Below are 21,571 nucleotides of genomic sequence, written 5' to 3'. Positions count from 1 at the left end.
TTCCTCTACTTTAAAAGTTGTTCATGATAATTTTATTATCAGGTAACTATAAAAAGAAGGAAGGATAATTTCCAAACAAATAAATATCACCCTACTGCAACAAAAGATCTCTCAAACAACATCATGTGAGAATAAAGAAGATTTCTATATCCAAATTCTACTTAAGAACCTTTTTCTGATGTAACAACATGTAAAACTAATTTTCCTTGGATATATGCTCTGTTACTTTATGTCCAGAGAAACTGAAATACAGACTATTAAGTACATCTACAGTGTAATTCTTTTTTTTGCTACATTTATATGAAATTATGTCATTATTAACAATTTGTCAAGGACACAGTTTTTAAAGATTAGAGGGACTGAAATTAAAATTGTTCTATTTGCTCATACATTCAGCATGCTAGTTCAAAAAGTAAATTTTAGCCCTTCCTAAAATGCATGTAGCCCTGAACACACTTATTTCAAATCTATTAAACAAACACTACAAAGATGTAAGAGTTGAAAAAGCAAATCCTTCTAAGACAAGTTGAGTTCTGAAGGAGATGTGTTGCCTCCTTTCATGTCCCTGAATGTTTTCTTCACCTGCTAGTTGTCATATTAAAGTGAGACTACTATTTCTGGTGAATAGGGATCTGAGAATAGCCCCAACAGGGCATTTTCTATGCAAGCTTTTTTTCAAAGGATAAGATTAAAAAGTAATTTAAAAAAATCACTGCTCCTTCTTTCTTATCAGAAAGCCAACCGCATCCTCAGCTGCATCAAAAGAAGAGTGATCAACAGATCAAGGGAGGTGCTTCTGCCCCTCTACTCCACTCTTGTGAGGCACCACCTGGAGTACTGTGCTCTATTCTGGGGCTCTAAACATAACATTTGACAGTTGGAATTGGTCTTAAAGATCTTAATGATTTCATAAGAAAGATGTGGATCTGTTGAAGCAAGTCCACAGGAGGGTGATAAAGATTATCAGAGGTCTGGAGCATCTCTCCTATGAAGACAGGCTGAGAGAGCTGGGGCTGTTCAACCTGGAGAAGAGAAGGCTCTGACTTTATATCACCTACCAGTACCTAAAGGGGGCTACAAGAGAGCTGGAGACAGACTTATTGAAAGGACATGCAGTGGTAGAACAAGAAGTAATAGTTTCAGACTGAAAGAGAGTAGGTTTAGATTAAATGTTAGGCAGAAATTCTTCACTATGAGAATGACAAGGCACTGGAACAGATTGCCCAGAAAGACTGTGCATGCCCTATCCCTGGAAGTGTTTAAGGCCAGGTCGGACAGGGATTTGAGCAATCTTGTTTAGTGGAAAGTATCCCTGTCCAAAGCAGGGATCTGGAATTAGATGATCTTCAAAGTTCCTTTCCAATCCAAACCATTGCAGGGTTCTAGGGTTCTATGATAATTAGGAGATGAGCAAATAACATGCAAACTCGTAGTATAAATTTTCCAGCACAGATATTTTAACTTTAGTGTCTATCCACTCCATCTCACTCTACTCATTTCACAAACAGATTATTTGGAGATAAAAATGTCTATTTTCAATTGAAATATAGTCAGTGTTAATGAAACCAAGGAAAATTTTCTACTAGCATCCATGAAACAGCCATATCAGTGTGTTGAAAATCATGATTTTTCATTTGACCTTGTCTTTTGATACAATTCAGGGTTCTAATACGGTAATGAGTTTGTTTGGAAACTTCTAAATCTCTAGTATTAGCACTCAAAAGTAAACTAAAAGTTCTTTAGTATTATTAGATCTCAAAACATTAATTAGCTGCTGATCACCAAATAATTATGAAATTAAAGATTTAGCTAAGAGCTAAAATTAATGAAATAACTGTACTGCAGTATTAAAAAATGTAAATAACCATGTGCTATGCTATTCATAAGAGAAATATTTCAGCTTCTTCTGAACCCAGTGCTCTCTTCTGATACCAACACTGTCTTGTGAATATGAATAAGCAAACCTAAGAGTCTTGAAATCTCCACAGCAAAACAACCTATGGCACTAAGTTTAGGTCTTCTTGAAGTATCACCTGCTTTAAATATCTCAGTTACAAAGAACCTTTCACACATATCTAGCAATAAGTGATCTTTTTCAAGACTAAAAATTGTACTTAATCACTGTGAAGAAAAGTTTAGGAAGACTGTGTATAACATCTGGTGGTTTGCCATAGAAGTACAATACTGACAGTTCCTAGAGTACTCTCTTTCACCCTGTCTTGTGGGTGGGAATCTGCAGTGCATGCATACTTGAACCCATGTTGAATTTCACCCAATTTGAATTTTGCCAGCATTTCAGCATTCATTCCCAGAGTATTGAAAATTCAGCACTGCAAGCTAAAGGATAAATGTCAAGAGGTACAATCAGTAGGAAGAGAGTTCATTTTAGTGTTGTAGCTGGAGCTGCTCAATAAGCTTTTTCTTCACTCAATTAATTTATTTTAGAAACCTATTTGAATTTGAATAAATATGCTAGTACTTAAAACACTTAGTGTTTTGAAGACACTGTTGGAATGACAATGCATTCTCCCAGGAACTGTTGTGGTAGCCTCCAAGCTAAAATATTTCCTGACACAGGCAAACAAGCAAGTATATTGAAATGGTATTTTCAAGTATGCCAAGTTGATCTAGCAAAAGAGGGCCTGCCAAACATCAGTAGCATCTATGTTTCTTAGTCAATTAGCCCAGCTCTGAGATTACTTAATGAATCCCTGCAGATCTGGTATAAAGTGATACTACTTAGATGTTGATTTCCTTTCACAAGGTCTGAGTTTTGCCTGCTGGAAGGGTAAATGTCATGTTGTATTTGTTTGCAGGGTTGAAGTAAAAGCTTTGAAATTTTTGGTGCGCTCACCCCATGTCTTACAGTCATCTGTCTATAGAATGTCAAGGTTACCTCTAGAAGGTGTAAGGTTAAGGTCAGAAAAGCACCCTGGATGTATATCTGGCTAGTAGTCAGCATTTTGTTTAGCCTGCAGGTCTCTAGTCATAAGTATAAAAGACATCCAAAGCTCCCAATAGCTTTGGCTTGTTACAGAAACACTATAGATGCCTTGTTTTCAGTTATTTTATAACGCTTTATTTCATATTTTTTTTTTCTTTCAGATTTTGTCTTCTATTGGGAGATTTCACCTTCAATTGTGTTTTGACTTGAAAGCCCTCAGTGGAAATATGTTATTGCCCATAAAATTCTTATCCAGAAAAAACCCTCAATTGTTCACAACCCTGTAAAACTTGCACTGGTTAAGCGGGTTATTATGTCTCATTCTTGTTAATTTACTATCTCAGAATTTGTACAAAACTTCTTCTGGTCCCTGAAGAGCTAGATAAAAAGATTCATACTCCTTAGACAAAAGTTTTAATGCTTTAGATTTAACCGAAAATGGATGGGTCTGTGCTTTATTTCAAGCATTCTAGTGGGAACTAAACTAGCTTGCTTCTTCGCTTTTGGTATTGGCATATTTGATCACTGCTTAATCTGTGTACTTTAGCCTTTGGAGAGGTTATGCTACCTGTATCTCATACAGAAGTAGATGCTTGCAGGCCCAGAAAGAGTAATTTACAGGTTTCACCTCCCAGAGACAGATTGGTATGGAGAGGTAGATCATGAAATACAGTATGCACTAAAAACAAAAGAAAATTCCTGCAAGTTGACAGAAATGCAGAAATATAATTAATCTTTTTGAAGCATAATTTACCAAATTAGTATGATTAATGTCCCTTTAACTTTAATTTTTTATCTTTCCCCCAAAATGACAATTCAGAATAAAAACAGTGTTTTCAATCCTTTTCTTTTTCCTAGAGATCTGGTAAGTCAAGTTCCAACTCATTGTAAATTAGATTCTTAAGACAGGACATATCTTAGCAATACTATTGAAATTATACCAAGTTCTTTCAGACAACTGCATGCCCATTAATAGGCAAGATGTACTGTGATATATTCTTTCAGTAAGCAGAAATATATATTTACAAAGATATTCTAACTGTAAGTAAAAAACACATGTACACTAAAGGGAATAGAGAAATAATGCATTTGTTTAAACTTCCTTTAGTGATCTTCTTAGAGATATCTAGCAAGAGAAAAAGTAGAATACTCTTGCTGTAAGTCTGTCTGAAATTTCTGAAAATTGCTACATATGTATGCATAAATATATGTAATTTTTAAAAATAAGGATATTCACGCTTGAAAACCTCCTAACCTTATGCAAATTATGCAAAAATAAGAAAAGAATGTGTAGTACAAGTGCTAGAGAGCCAGAGAAATTAAGAATATAATTCATACTATGCTTGAAAACTCTGAAGATTAACTATTAGCACAAATGGTTTCCTGCACCATAGTGAGCATCAGAGAATAATGAGACTTCTAAAGTTCTTGTGATACATTTGAACTTAGGGGCTATTCTTCCTGACATATCTTGTTAATGCTTTTGTAAAATGTAAAGTGAAAGGTTTAAGTTTTTAGTTCAGAATCTACAATTTAGCTGCTTGATGAGCTCAAAGAAATCAATCTACGTCTCTTACACTTAAAAGTTCTCATCTGTAAAAGAAGTCTAAAGAGATCTGTTTCTCTCATTTATAGCTTTCAGGACAAATTTTTCTTCATAAGTTTTGAAAAGTAGTCTAAAATAGGTGGTACTCCTTTTGCTCTCACTAATTCCTTTCAAATTAATGATGACAAAAGGAGGAAGGGGAGTAGACCTAAGAGAAAGTGACCCAACTTAAATTTGTTAAGGATACTTTTGCCTCATTTTCAGGTTGCCAGTTAGGGCTACGTTCCCAGTATGGCTGCCCATAATGATGAGAAAAATTAGGAAAGATGTCAAACACAGCCAATTTCTCTATTAAATCTTTTGATCTTACATTTATGTATTTTGATTTGTACGTAATATGCATAAAGGTTACACTAAAAATATAATCTCGTTATTTATTCACCTTATTTTATCACTTCTCTGATTAGGTAACTGGAACTTAACTTCAGTAACTTTATATGCCCTTTCAGAATTTTCCAAATTGAGGATGAATTACCTTAACTTAAACCTGTTTTTATCAAGGTCATATCATCATGCTTATTCTAGATTAAGAATGTTCATTACCTGTTCCAATATTCCTACAGATCACAGGAATTTTAGGATTTTTAAAAGCAATAATACTTCATGTTTAATTGCTTAGCAAAGCTTATGTTAATGATGTTAATAATCGAGACAAAAATATTTCATTTTGCAGCCAGCTGTCTCCTCTAATTTCCTTTTTTTGGAAGTAATTATCACTGAGTTTTGAGATGAATTACAAAATTAGGACAAAAATACAGAAATAGCACATTAAAAATACTTCAGAATTTTTCATTCCATTACCTTTATTTTGATTTGTCATGTTTTGGTACCATACACAGTTTTGTAAACCTGCTGTTAAAACTCCACTGGCTTTCTCAGGTGGTACATTCCTATTGCACTTTTACTCTGCAGAGTTGCAAATAACATAGTACAAAACAAAAGAAAATAGAAATATTTTCATCCCAAGTTATTAACTTCACTTGGAACCATTCTGTAGCTCCTATTTCGTTTCCTGTCCAATCATTAGTACTGTCTCTAGCTTGGCGTATTATTCCAAGCATTGCTAAGTAGAGTTCATTAGCTTGGTTACCCATTTTAAGCCATTTTATTCATTGAAAAGTTGTTCCTTGAATTGAAACAGAGTTGAATTAATCAGAAATCATATGAAAATTAGGCAATTTGATTTTTGAAAGGTTAAGCCTGACAGTAAGTCATTAGAAGCTGCATTAGAAGCAGCTACCAGAGCAATTACTTTCAATCTTAAAACTGATAACCTGCCAATAAGCTAATTTTGATAGTGCATAATTAATTAATTACTGCATTTTAAAAAAAACCCCAAACTTTTCTAGCTCTACTTCTTTTGCTGCCATTTGGAAAATTTGTTAAAGGAAATTTTTCCTCTTTTAACAGGACAGAAGTAAAGGAAATCAGTAAAGTAATATCGTAACTGAACTTGATCGTCTGTTTCCATGAAGTTTCAGGGAAAGAAAAGACTTTTATTTATTTTTATATAAATCTTAAACCTTTTTTTTTCTTCTCCAAAATGCAACAATTTAATATCCCAAACCAAAATTACCTTTTTAGTTTTGAGTTTATATCTCAGCATACTAAGTAACCTGTAGTGAAATGAAATTAAAGCCTAAATTGTTTTCTGCAATATTTATCCATTGACATTTACTGTCTTTTCACATCTCTTCCTCTTCCTAAAAGACTTAAATGCTTCTAAATAGAAAGATGCTCAAGATATGTTATTTTCATAATATGTAATACTATAAATGTCAAGAAAAGAAGGGTTCTGAATCAGTTTCATGTTCAATACTCATTAAAAAGAACTGAGTTTGCATTTGACCCATTTAGGAGCACTAAAGCATAAAAATGTAGCTAGAAGGAGGCAAGGAACATATCCTAGTAATCACAAACATGCTTATGAAATGCACCTGATTAATAAATTAACGGTAAAGAGCCTTAAAACAGTTTACAGTTTTCTGTAGGCCTTTCAAAAAACTCCATTTCTTAATATGTTAGTGAAAGACTTTCTGTAACACAGTATGGAAGATGATAATCTTATTGTTATTGAATACACCATCTGATATAAATATTTACTTAAAATGCCAGTACACTGAAACAGGCAATTTCTTCCTTATCCTCCAGAAACATTACATGACATTTTAATTAGGTAGATATACAGATGGATGTGAAGAAAAAATGATATTTGATTTTGTTAAAATTAATTTAACATCATATAATTACCCTCCACATCAAACAAGAATGGGCTATTAATTTTGATAAGAAGACATTTACATAATAGAATTCCTTCCCAAGAAAATAAAACATCATGAAAATTCTCAAGTGAGCTATATAAACTACATAGATATTAATGTAAAATTGTAATTAAATTGAAATGATCATAAATCTGTTAAATAATACAAACACCATTGTCGGTATAAATAATTAAAATAATTAATGAAACTGGTTGGACAACCAAGTATATGTGAACTTACATACCTTAAAACAAAAGCAGAAGACATCTAATGGAGAGAGAGGTAGATGCCTAAATTAGATGGACTAAATCATCTCCATTGTTATAGATTTTACTTCACTTCATTGACTTGATAGGAATTATAAATGCTTGATTTATGGAGGCAAAACCAGCAACCCATGTTAATTGAATGAAATTTAGATGAAACAAATACCTAAATTATGTACCCTAGCCCTCAACAGGAGGTCTGAGTACCTTGCTAGGTTCTACAAGATAAAATCAGAAAACAGTTCCATTTAAACACATACAGTTCTATAAGCTTCCCATAAAACAAATCAAAGATAAAACCCAAACCCCAAGCTCAAAATCAATCACACAACCACAAAAAATCCCCCAAACAAAACAAAAAAGAACAACAAAAATCCCCCCAACCCTAAACAAAGAAACCAACCCAAAAAAACCCAAAAATAAATAGTATAGAAAAAGTTTTCACCTACAGGTGATGCAGAAAAAGGTCAGTTACAACCCATTTATCTAAACTCATGTAATTTAACCTAATATTGTTGGACACAACGAGATTGTGAACATAACCTAGGACAGTTACGAAAACACTACTAAGACAAAGTTACTTCACTAGTCCTCCAAAAGATACACCATTTACCCTATGAACACATATAGTTTAATATGTGCCTTAATGACTCACTACATCATAAAAGGAATGCCTGTAAGAGTAAAAAAATGTACCCCCAGGGGATTTTAATATTTTCCTCCCTGTATTTTATTACATGAAATTTAATTTTTATTCCTTGACACTTCAAGAGAGGTAAAGCTCTGAGTTTGTAAACTGAAGTGTAAAGTCTGAATTGATTTTTCCGTCTTCTTCTGAAGCTGAATTTCACAATGGTACTGTGTAAACACTGTCTCAGTGGAGTGAGTTCTTAATAGGGGAGAATCTTTCATTTCACAGGCTCCTGTAGGAAAGGGTGTAATAACCAACAACATTGCCAGCTTGTAAAATTGTGCAATATAACTCACATTTCTGTTGCATTACGCAATTTTTGGTGCTTTAGATCAGACACAGAAGAAATTGAAAATAAAATTTTGAAAATTAGGTGATACTTATTAATGCATGAAAGTTCAGTCAAAATAGAGGAAATTTATCACATATTAATATCTAATTTTTAAGGAAATCAATTACTAAAAGGATAATGATTGGAAATATTATCAAATTACTTCTACCGTGAGGTAATTTTGCAAGCTAGAGTCAGAAAACCATTTTCACTCTCTTGTTCTCAAAATGCTCAGCTACAAGCATATTGGGGATTGCCTATGAAGTATCTTTGCTTGGCTTGTTTTGAATTGATTGTGACATTGCACAGTGAAAGATTCCTGAGTGCCCTCACTAGGTCCTCCTGTGTGGAATTGTCTTATCCTGACTTAGTCATCATTCCACCAAATTAATTTCAGGTTACACCAGAGAAGTTCTAGGTGACAGAACTTCCAGTGATTCAGATCTAGATTCTTTCCAGATATCCTGACATGAATTAAAGCCTAGCTGAGAAAAGAGGAAAACAATATTTATGAATTCCCTAGTTAGATTTCCTCTCAATGTCATGAAGAACCCCAAAATATCCTCTAGTTCCAAAAGAATCAAGGGCATTTATACAGTGCAAGCGTCTGGAAGGCACTTTCATTTTTCAAGAAAATCTCCCAAACAATATTTACTGACATAAGAGGCAGCAATGCACTCCTTAGCTTCCTGAGTATTATTAACTTGTTTGTATTATTGCAACAAAGGAGATGCCTGCAGAATCACTTCTGATAGTTCCTATCACATATGAAGAATCCCAAAGTTGAATACTGATGAATGCAAACACAATTAATTCCTATTCTAGATGCTCGTGCAAAGCTGCACTGGGGAGGAAGTACTTCTCTTCAGACCATTTGTAAGGTCCTTCTCTTTAGGATTATTATTTCACAGGACAGCTAAAAATTTACTTCAAATACAGTGATAGGGAAGTAGAATAATGCCTTCTAGTCATATGGATTTGGTCAACATGCACCAGTGAATTCCATGCAGAATTTATCATCCAGTTGACATGTCAGTGCAAGGAGGGAAAGAGTTAATAGATATAAAGTATTCCCCATTTTTATCCATACATATTGTTTTCAATATCAAACCTGTTCAGGAGCATGTCTCAGAATACATACTATATCAGGTATTAAGGTACCAGTCCCACTTTCCATCTCAAGTATCTGAGGAGGTATTTGAGTTTTGGTCAGTTTTATTGATGGATTTATCTTAGTAAATTGAGGTGGTTAGTAATTATAAAAATTAAATTCCCTGCTCATTTTCTCTCAGATGAGTGACTGCAACTGGAACAGCAGATATCACAGATTTTTCCTGTATTCAGTCACCAAAATAACATTGAGAAATCTTGAGAAATAATCTTGTGGAATTCATCAAACTTGCTTGAATCAAAATAGGAAATAATAGGCCAGGAGTTTGACACTTTCAAAGTGCAACTCAATTTTTTGTAAAAACTCCAATTCTTTGAAAATGAATTCAATACAGTCAAGATATGGATCAGATCATATATGAAAAATTACAGTACAGACATATCTCTGATCACTTCTTTGTAACAGTTAGTATTAAATATTTGGTTATTACATCGTTAGTCATAATCCGCTGAGCTCATGACCAGTCCATTGCAGAACACTCTTGGAGAATTTTGATTGTCAATAAATGTAAAATTGCAGCGAGAATTGAAAGCAATTAATATAATTTTTCCATATAGAGTGTGTGTCTACCTGTGGCTAATAATATATATTTCTTTGATTATATAGTGGTTAATTATGCATTTGAGAGAATAGACAATAATTATTAATAAAACCAACCAAACCAAACCAAAGCACCAATGTTGATTTATCACCACATTTTTATGCTAATACAAAAGTGAGGATGAAGTTTATATCTACAGTTTTAATCTTTTTTATAGTATACATGTAAAGTCTGAATCTCATATCCCTATATTCTAAAAAATGAACAGGTATATCTAAGGCCCACAACCTTATCATGTTCAAACAAATTCCTATTCCAGTTGGATGAGAAATACTTGGGTGGGCTTTTAAACTCCTGACTAACTGCAGAATTTAAAGAGATATAGGAGTGAAAAGTTGTGATATGTGGTGAAAATAGTGTAGCATGCTTCTCTTCACCCAAAATGAGCAATTTTCCACGTTTCAGTTCTCCCATTTCTGCTTCAGCTATGGCTCAGATAATTGTGAGAAACTTTCAAAGTAATTCAAAATCTATTTGAAATTAAAAAAAAAAAAAAAGAAAAAATCTTACAGAAGATTTCCTAATTGAGGAAGGACTAAGTTTCCTTGATTTGATGTGAAAAATTGCAAGAGTCCCTGTTTAGTCATCTAATTAATGGTAATCCAAATTGACTTTGAATTAGAAGAATGAAATTAATTAGGAGTCTGAACTTTATTTGTTGGGATAAAAATTCAAATTTGCCTTTTTTTTTCTTTTGTTTTCCATTTTCTGGCCTCTTGTTCATAACTTTCTTTTATTTTTTCCAAAAGGACTATGTTTCTTGCATTGAATCTTCTACGTGACAAAATGAATTGCAATTGCAGAATCATCTCTCATTAGCTAATGTGTAATACTATGGAACATAAGCATACAATATAAGTGACGTTTTGATTTGTAATAGAAGAATCATGGTGAAGATTAGACTTTTGATAATGAGATATAAAAATGCAACTGTACATCACTGGTAGCAAAGTTTTAAAATACTTATTGTAGTAATTCAGAATTTTCTACTTTATTTCATATCACATAAATCACTGTGTTAAACTCAAGTAGATCAATATATAGATACTAATTTCATATCTAGTCAAGTCTTCTTCAAGGGCACTGCGAAGAAAATATTTTTTGAGAAATAATTTTTTTATAATTTCACTTTTTGTCTACTTTGGCTGTGGCAAGAGAAAGTGAGAAGGGGAAGGAATTGAATGTTAAATTTTTCTACCAAGTTTGATCCAAACAGGTGAGAAATTAGAAGTTAAAAAACATGGTTTATAATGGAAGTTCTAAAGACACCTTAGCTTGATCATCACTGTTCTAGAGAGTGCTGCTGCAACACAAGATATATTTCTGTAAGTTGAATTGCTATGTGTGGCAGGCTCCTGTAACCATGACAGAAGGTACAGTAATGAGCTAATTTCAACAGCTTGTTATGTAATGAATTAGTAATCCATTATTTATAAAACTTATAATTAAGTCACTTCTAAAAAAAGGATAGAAAATCATTAATTTTCATCAAGTAATTTGCTATTGCCTAGCTTAGGATGAAAATGTAGTTGAGATAAAAGACAAAATTTTTCTCACCTTCCATCATTAAAACAACCTTTCATATGAGAGCAAATGACAAAAACACAACAGTCCAGATTCTGACAGTGGGTAACTTACGGCACAAGAAAGTCTAGGAATTTCATTCATTGGTGACATTTGTGGAAAACTGTTCACCTAGCACTGAAAAAACAGAGCTTGTACCCATGCAGAAATTCTACGCATGAAAGCTTATAAACTTCCATATACAGATCCATGCTTATAGATATGCTTATTTTTCTAGGAATACAATTAAATAAGAATAAAAGTTCCTTAATACTTTTAAACTGTATGGAAAACATAGATAGGAAATTATAAAAATAGCTCATTTAGAATGTTCAGATCTATTGCTCTGTAGGTGTAATTGTTATCTTTCTTGGTAGATAGGTATATGCTTATATATTTTTATATAAATTGATTTATACAGACCTGGTCCCCTGTCTCTCACTGTACATACATACCAGTGAGCCAGGTTGTGATTCTTTTCCACACTGCTCAGAATATATGACATTGATAGATGAACACAAAAATTGCCATTTTGAGTTGACCTCATTCTTCTGAAATATCTACTTTAAGAACAGCTAGATGACTGTCCAAATTAGTCACTGTCAGAATACAATAAGGTCTGAGAAGTTTGACTTTAAACTCCAAGATGCACATAAGTTATGTCTTTTAAAGCTTTTAAAGGAATTCCAAAATTAATATTTTTACTAGTTTAAAACTCCCAGAAAACAGTATTGCACGTCTGTAAGATGAGGATACTCATATCCCAAAATTTTATTACTCTTTTAGAGGCAATACATTTGCTTTAAAGAAAATAGTAAAACAATTTTCAAATAGATAGAAACCTAAATAAATAGACCCTTGTGAGCAAACATGAAAGAGTTCTTTATAGCAACGGAAAATCTGTAACTTTCCTTGAATCCCAAAATCCAAACTTTTAATATGACAGGAAACCAAATTCTACATTGATTAGAAATCACTATTTTCCATAGAGAGAACTATTTACTAATGAATTTGAGCTTTTTTAATTTAGACATAGAGAAGACAAACACTGAATCATCCACACTCCACATGAATTACTTCAAAATGAAAATACGAAAACGTTTCCATGTTCAACTTAATGAGTAGTAAAATATTTTTAGCAAACTAAAAATGACTAAATGAAGGAACTCATAGACTATTACAACTCTTTAGATTCTCAAAAGTGAGAAATCTAGGTTAATATCTATCCAGAGACATGAAAAATTAGTCTGAATCCAGCTATTTAAAATGGCCTGGCCACTGTACATAAGATGAACAGTGCTGTATGCATTAATCGCACCTTTTCAAATTTCATGTACACTGAGGCCAAGCTATGATCTGTGTTAACTAGGCTGTCATTCTTCAGACACCACAAACATCTTCATGATAGAGGTCACAGTCCCTAACCTGGTTCTCCATAGGTCAGTTTTGGAACCTCACTTAAGCAATATCCTCTATTTCTTGCTCAGACATTGGCTTGTGGATCTTTCCCAGTCTTTCTTTTCATGTGAAGACAAACACTTCCACAGTTTTACTCATCCCTCAAGTCAGAAGGATTGACAGATAAGGACTAGGTAGTCCAGGTTTTCAATGAATTTTGACATTTAAATCTTGGATGCGGTACCTGGAAGTTTTCTTCTGACACCTGTTTCCTAGAATGGCATTAGACACCTGTGTTTCAGCTGTTGAGTCTCACTCTGTTCTTTGGTGAAAATTTAGTCCTCGAGTGGATATATATTTTAAGACAGTAATTTTTTATTCTTGTGCAAAAGGAACATGTTAAGGTAGTTTTTATAAGTAATGCACTTTAAAACACATTCTGAATTTTGATTTTTTATTTAATCCATAAATAGAATATCTTCTAATGTTTAAGACAAAAAGGCCTCAAAATAGAAATAAATTATTAAAATATTTTATACAGATGTATCTAGCCCTTTCTTTTTTTTTAGAAAGAAAGGAATTTGCATTTCTGATAGGGTATATTTCATATGTATTGTTTAAAGGAAAGGTTTTTGGCGTAGCACAGAGATGTACAGCAGAAATACTCAGACTGGTACATATGAAAAATAAATTGAAATGTTTCTGCTAAAACATAAGGAAATAAGAACCACAAGGATAAAAAGAATGGCTTATACTGATAATGATGGACACCATCCCAGTGTCTTGTCAAGTGTATTTTCTTGTCAATCCCAGCCGTAAAATTGAGGAACAGATTCTTTATGTGAAGTCCAGGAAGACCTGCATTTTCATGACCTCAACATAAACATACCGTCAGCAGAAGATTCTGTGCTGACAATAAGAGGATGAAAACAACATTATAGTGTATCATCTACACCTTTTCCAGTTTTCAGGAACACTTCAAATGCAAGGATATTTCAAACAAGGTAAACCAGGCAACTTGACTAAGACCCATGGAAGAAGAAGTGAATTAGATTCTGCAACAAAGGACCACTCCATGCCAAATAATGGCACCTATATCATCACCTGGGAAGAAGAATCCCAGAGACATGCTGAGGACTCAGCACTGGTGTCGCTTGACATCTGTGTCACAAAGAGTTGATCCCAGTCAGACCACACAAACTTGAGTGTTTGATTATATGGTTTATTATGGAAAGTCTATGCTGACTAGCTCAGATATAAGTGTACCTAAAAATAGGCAACGGAAGTCCCACTGTGTCTTATTCAAGGTAAAACACGGTGACTGCAGGCGAGCATGAAATATTTTGGTCTCTCTTCATCTTTACTTCTTCCCTGACATCCTTCCCAGCGAGGCCTGTCCCAGCATTTCCTTGTCTCAGATAAACAACGCACCTCTAATTAATGTTCTCAGCCAGTCGAGAATTTGCTACCTCTACACTTAAATTAGGTACTTCTGATATTACTAATTGAACATCCATTTGGGTCAAAGCATCTAGTCCAGCAGGGACAGTTCTTCCACCACCTGCTGGTTATTTATTACGTCCATCAGGTTTTCCTGTGGCACTCAGTAGTTTCTCATGGTTTGTTCAGTTAGCTAAACCTCATTCCAGGGCCTGATCATCTGCCTTTTTACCTTAGTAGTATTAAGCAGAAAGTATGTCAGATTCATACACTTTTCACTAAAATATTAATTAATGGCCTCAGCAATTTAAATTCATCTGCTATTTCTTCCTGTAAAACTGTTCATATGGCAATAATGTGAATATATCCTCATGGGCCCCATTATGGGCTTTTCTTTCATTGAAGTTTATTTTAACTCAGCTTTTAATTTGCGTTCAATGTCTTTCACATTACTTAAATCATCAGCCTGTATTACATAAAATAAAAAAAATAAAATTTAAAACCTGAAATGATCTGAGAAGACAGTTTCTGAAGAATTGTATTCAGGGGAACTGGAGTCCATGATAAAAAATAATAACTTTGTAGTTTAGAAATTGTTGTAGTTAATTTAGTGAACTATTGCTTAATCAGAGAGATTGGAACAGATAACTGGAATATGTAAAGTTAATTTTATTTAAAGAGGAATTACTTTTCTTGGTCTTTAAATTGCAGTTGCTATTGCTTTCAGCCAATACAGATGATAAATACCTATATTATACTCTGAGACAATGACATCACATGTATGTAATTATACATGTGTATATTATATTTATAAAACAATGAGAATACTCCATGCTGACTGGTCCTGTTAACTGAAAACTAGAGGCTGACATTTGATGAAGGAAAAGCATAAGAACAAAGGAATTTTATTCATGATCAAAAAGCTGTCATGACACAGTAAAAAATTAATGCCTTTCTGAAGAGACAATAATATTACAGCATGGAGTCAACTAACTGTCTAGCCTTAAATCTAGTATTGTTACCAAATTCATCTTGGATATAGTAAATCAATACAATATTCTGCTTCTATTATATTACATTTTACTGTTGGATAGTATATATTTTTTACAAAATCTTCATGCAAAAATCATCGTTAGCTTTAATTTAGGTTGCTAAACCAAATGACTCAGTGATACAGAAAAACACAATTAGTGTAAAAATAGTGAAAAAATAACATGAAATCTATTATTTATTCATTTTTTCATTTTCGCAGTCACATCTATCTGTCCTTTGTCCTAAACCACTTACATATTTTCACTTCTGTTCTAGAAGAAAACGTATTCATCTGGAGTTTTTGGCTTTTGCTACACAACATAGTATTAGATTTTTATAATCATCAGGCCTCATTATTCTAAATAAATTATAGAAACTTGATTGGTGAATACATCAGAGTTATATTAGCATAGGTGGCTCCAGGTGTGCCTTGGATTAAGAATAGCAGAGAAGATGACAGTAGTAGTAGCATGACTGTGGTATTTATCCAAACTCAATAAATCTTTCATGCAAACTTGAACTGGTTATCAAGTTTACCTGGATAATTTCCTCTGTATTAATGCTTTGGTGCAAAGGGAATACCACATCTGCACATTTCCCTGAACTGAGAATTACTGTTCCATAAAATATAAAGCTTTAAAAAGTATATTTCTGTCATTTCCAGTGTCCTCAAACATGGAGGTGTCATGGAAGACATGGGTATGGGTTTGGAGAAGAGACACAGGTTTTGAAATACGAGGTCCTGAAAAGCACTGATGACATGAAAAGGTTTGGCTGTTTACCATGTAATTAGTGTCTCCGGAATAGGCCTCTTGGATCAAAATATTACTCCCACCTTCCTACAGTACATTTCTACATAGTCTACAAATTGAATCAATTTGTATCTATTGGTGTGGTGGGTTGACCATAGCTGGCCAGGTGCCCATCCAGGCTGCTCTATCAATCCCCTCCTCAGCTGGATAGAGGAGAAAAAAATATAACAAAACGCTAAAGGGTTGAGATAAGGATGGGGAGAAATCACTCAGCAATTACTATCACAGGCAAAACAGACTCTAATTGGGGAAACTAGTTTATTACTGATAAAAATCAGAGTAGAATAATAAGAAAATAAAACTCAAATCTTAAAACACCCTTCTCCCCTTCTTACTGGGCTCAACTTCACTCCTGAATTCTCTTCCTCCTCTACACCAGGCGATGGAAAATGTGGTCTGTAGTCAGTTCATTGCATGTTGTCTCTGCTGCTCCTTCCTCTTCAGAGGAAGGACTCCTCATACCCTTACCCTGCTCTACATTTGCTCATGCTTTTGACAGTGAATCTTTAAGTGATCTAAATCACCCATTCATGACAATATTCTACCCAGACTATCCTGAGGACAAGGATATGTGACTAGAGAACTGGATGCTTTATACTTTCTTTTCCTTATGCATTTAATGGAAGCTATTACACTTGTATTCCATTTCTAAATATGTGACTGAGAACTTTGAACTTTTTATACCATAAATAATTTTTATGGACACTAAAATCAGTAAATAAATACATATGACGTGGAAGTTCATTGTCCTGTAAATAAAGTAAGAACAAGTGTAGCTTATATCTGTAAAGTATTCCCAGTAGGATGATGTTATGCCCAGGGCATCATATACATTGAGAAATGATTGATTTTCTCCTGCATCTTTTTGCCCAATGAAAAAATAGTCAATTTCATAAAAATGAAAGATAAATGGATAAAATAAATAAACCAGGAATGATAAAAGCTGGAAATATTAAATGTCAGATCAATGTTTAAACTGAGAGAGCTTATGAAATGTTTCTCAACAGCATTTATAATTATAAAGGAGATTAAAAGTTGAGTGCTTTTTCTACATCTGTAAAATGTCTTTATCATTTATACAGTAATTCTACAGACAAGTCAACATCAGTCATTCCCGGAATGTATGAGTCCCAAACATCAAATAAAGCTGTATACAATTTATGAAGATGGGTAATCTGTCATATCAATAACATTTTATTTAGCAACATATACCAGTAAGGAAAACTGTATTGTATCTGATCTGTTCTGCCCATTTAAATGCTCTTGGACGTTCAAGACAATATTAGAACAAAATCCTGCCATATTTAGTGTCATGAGCTTACAAAATATCATCACTCCCATAGGATGGATGTACAAGCTTACACTTTTTTTCAGGACCTGTAATGGATTGCCGTGGACTGAAAGAAATAGACTTGCCATAGTCCAGAGCAACAGGATAATCAATCAACAAGACCCTCTAGCTGTAAGAAGAAACTAAAAATAATCTAGAATGCAGAAGGTTTATCTCACAATTGCCCAAATAATGAACTAATAATTTTTTAATATTACTTTTTTCCCATCATGCAGAATCATGGAAATTGCTGAATGGAAGTACAAGAGAGGAAGCTTGAGTGGCCATTGCTAAAATAGATCTGTTGTGTATAATAAAATTTCAGCTTATATTATTTTAGTTTGCAATCGAACTGATCTGCAAGTGGGAGGTACTGCTCTTCTAGTCTTTACAGTCCCTGTAATTTCTGCCTTGGAGAGACATTAGTTATCCTAAAGTGAAATACTATACTTTTAAATAACTGTTCTGGGGTTCTTTTTTCTATACTTCTGTGTTATGTACAGCATTTAGAGAATTCCTTAATGTCTAGAGATGCAGAAAGGTTAATATAAAGCCCGACATGTGTGTCGAACTTCATCACCTCATATTTTGAAAAATTCCTGTTGATTCTGTTTATAGTATCTTGAAATGAACTTTTGCCACTACACTCAATCTCTCCCCTCAGAACCATGAGACCTTTGTATGTAAGGATTCATCCGTCCATCTTCATCAGTACTTTAATAGGTGTCTGCTGGGGAAAAATGACCTGGATAGATTTCAGTGATTTTTCATGTTTATATATATATCTCGACATTTTCCTCTAAAATACGGGAAAGAAACTCTTCAGCAAAATTCCCAGCAACAAAACGAAGTGCAGTAAATCAATAATAATAAAGCTATAATAAAATTATGGCCTCATTTTTTCAAAGAAAAATGTGAAGCTAACTGCATAAATAATATCTTTAAATTCAATACAGAAATGGTATGTCATGAAGAGGTGCTTCAAACACTAATGGACAGGTGTAATCAAAAGTAGTAATTACACCAATTTTAACAGATTTGCCAACAGAAGCTGTGACTATTTTATAAATCATCATCATCATCATTATCATGGCTAGGCTTTGCGAACAAAGATTTGGGGAAGGCTCTACCTATGTTTGTTACAAGCGCGCTGGTGGCTAAAGAGGCCAATAGGCACGTCTGGTTGCAAAAGGCACAACAGAAAGACTCCTTAGGTGATATATTCTGCAAGGTACAATTTTTTCTGCATTACCTTTTCTCCTCAAGAGTGATCCTACGTGCTTTCTCAAAAGCATCAGCAGCGTTATAGATGGTGTGTCTCCAGACCTCCTGATCGGAGGCCAGAGTAGACCAGTTATGGTGGTCAATATGGCCAAGGCTGAGATGTTGTTTCAGGGAGTCCTTGTATCTTCTCTTCAGGGCTCTTCTCATGCGGCAGCCGATGGCAAGTTCACCATAAAGCAAGATCTTAGGGAGGCGGTGGTCCTTCATCCTTGAGACATGCCCTGCCCAACGTGGCTGTGTTCTCAGCAGCACGGCCTCAATACTTATAACTGCTGTTTGTTCTAGAACAGATGTATTGGTCACATAATCTGACCAGTGGATGTTTAGGATTGTGCAGAGACAGCGTTGATGGAAGCGTTCTAGGAGACGCAGGTGGTGGCGGTAGATGACCTGTGATTCAGACCCATATAAAAGAGTAGACAGCACAATGGCTCTGTAAACACTGATCTTGGTACTTTTCTTCAAGTGTTTATTATGCCAAACTCTTTTATGAAGCTTTCCAAAAGCACTATATGCCTTTGCTAACCTGTTGTCTATCTCTCCGTCAATCTTATCATCTGAGGCTACCTAGGTAATTAGACTGCTGGACTGATTTGAGCTCTGATTCGCCAATGGTGATATGGGGATGATGGAAGACTTCCTGAGGTGTGGGTTGATAGAGAACTTCAGTCTTCTTCAAACTGACTTCCAGCCCAAAGAGCTCAGCAGCGTCTGCAAAGCAGGATGTTAAACGCTGCAGAGCTGCTTCTGTGTGGGCCACAAGGGCGACGTCATCAGCATAGAGCAGCTCCCGGACAAGATGATTTAAGGTCTTAGTGTGGGCCTTCAGTTGCCTTAGGTTGAAAAGGCTTCCATCAGTACGATATCGAATGTAGATACCATCTTCTTCATCGAGATCTGCTGTGGCCCTTTGGAGCATCATGCTGAAAAAGATTGTGAATAGGGTTGGTGCAAGAACGCAGCCTTGTTTTACACTGTTGGTAATTAGAAAGGGCTCAGAAAGTGCGTCGCCATATCTGACTTGGCCGTGCTGATCCTCATGGAGTGAGATGATCATTTTAAGGAACTTGGAGGGACAACCTAAGCATTCCAAAATCTGCCATAGGCCTTTTCTGCTCACAGTATCGAACGCCTTGGTGAGATCAACAAAGGTTACATAGAGACCTTTGTTCTGTTCCCTGCACTTCTCTAGCAGTTGTCTGACAACAATCATAATAATTATAAAATCTACTGAAAATATTCCCCATTTAAGTCACAACCTGTTGGACAAATGCTGGTGAAAAAAAAACCTGTCACCTATTCTATCGCATTAGACTAAAATGAGTTAATTCACTAAGTTGTAAAGAATGTTCAATAATGCATTGAAATGTAAAATTCAATGAAAGGTCATCTGATTAAGGTTATGAGAAATATCTTTTTCCTCCCTTCTCTCTCTTTCACCCCTTTATGTCTCCATGAGTAGAGGACTACCAAATTTTCACTTTCAAATGTGAAATCCAGTAACTAAATTTAAAGCAGTTGGAAAACCCTCAGACAGTCATGTGTTTCTAACCTCCGAAATGAGAGACAATAGTCAAAAGCTGGAACAAGATATATAGCATATCAGAACATAAACAGAACATCACATAAGCAGAAGAAAATCTGCATCCAAAAGTGGAAATAATTAGCAGATTTATATTACTGTAATTTTGTTAATCTTATTTTTAAAGTATTTTTTTCAATACAAATCGTCACTGAAATTGATAAACAACACAAGTTACTGAAGTTACTGAAAAGTTATAAAAAGTTCTTTGAGTTCCTTAAGACTAGGAAATAATTTTAAAGAGACAATGTGTCACGACGATAGCAACTCTGCCATTCACAGCTGATGATACTTTGCATACAGAAAGTAAAGGTCCTTTCTTTATGGAAGGAAGGAAATTGTTCTTTAGAGTTACTTTATTTTAGATAATATTGGATTATACATGAAAACCCACAAACTTCTATCATGTAATGTGTAATGATTAATTTTGTAGCTGTTGAGAATATGGGGAGGAAGAGTTAGGTATTCAAACAGTAGGAAGACTATTTGTCATCCTAATGCGAATTCAGTTGTGGGAGACAGGGAATACAGAAAATGTATGTCATTGACTCTTAGAAGAAGGTTGGTGCAACTTGCAGTTGCCTTAAAGGAGAATTTTGCCTATAAGGAACAATGAGGAAATTTGGATAACACAGTCATTTTAGACAAGTATTGAATAATGTTAAATTTAAGTGATAACTACGGACCAAAAATAGAATAGGCATAGAATGATTGAGGATTCTGTTGATTTTAAATTTGTAAACTTGACAATAAGATCCCTCAGGAAAATAGCCATGAGTTGCTGAAATTGCTTTAAATGTTATCTTTTCATGGCTACTGAATTTGACAGGACATCTGCAGACAGGGAAATAACCCTTCTGGGCTAAGCAGATATGCATTATCAGTAAATATATATGATTTTTAGTACAAAATCATAAGGCAGAAAAGAAAGGAAGAAAAGCATGTGTCTTTCACAGTAGCAAGAGTGGTCAACTTCTGAATTTTCCAGGAAGAAGTTAAACAGGGGAAAAAAGGTATGGAATATACCATTTGGAAACCTTCCACAGAAAAATGTGTACAAGTACCTTCTCTTGGACTGATCAGTTTTTCACAAGGTGCAGGTTGAATCTTTCTGGACCCAATGAGACTATTCTGCCTCCACTACTATAGCCTGAAAACATTTAATTTACTCAGTGGATGTTATTTTTTTTAGATAATGTTCATTTATACTGTGCTCCTGTATATTGTATTGACCTTTGAATTTGTGTTTTCTGATCAAA

This window comes from Pipra filicauda, unplaced genomic scaffold, assembly GCF_003945595.2.
Source record: "Pipra filicauda isolate LSUMZ 115617 unplaced genomic scaffold, ASM394559v2 scaffold298_size1015687_pilon, whole genome shotgun sequence".
NCBI classification, from domain to species: domain Eukaryota; kingdom Metazoa; phylum Chordata; class Aves; order Passeriformes; family Pipridae; genus Pipra; species Pipra filicauda.
This window is presented reverse-complemented; position numbering follows the sequence as displayed.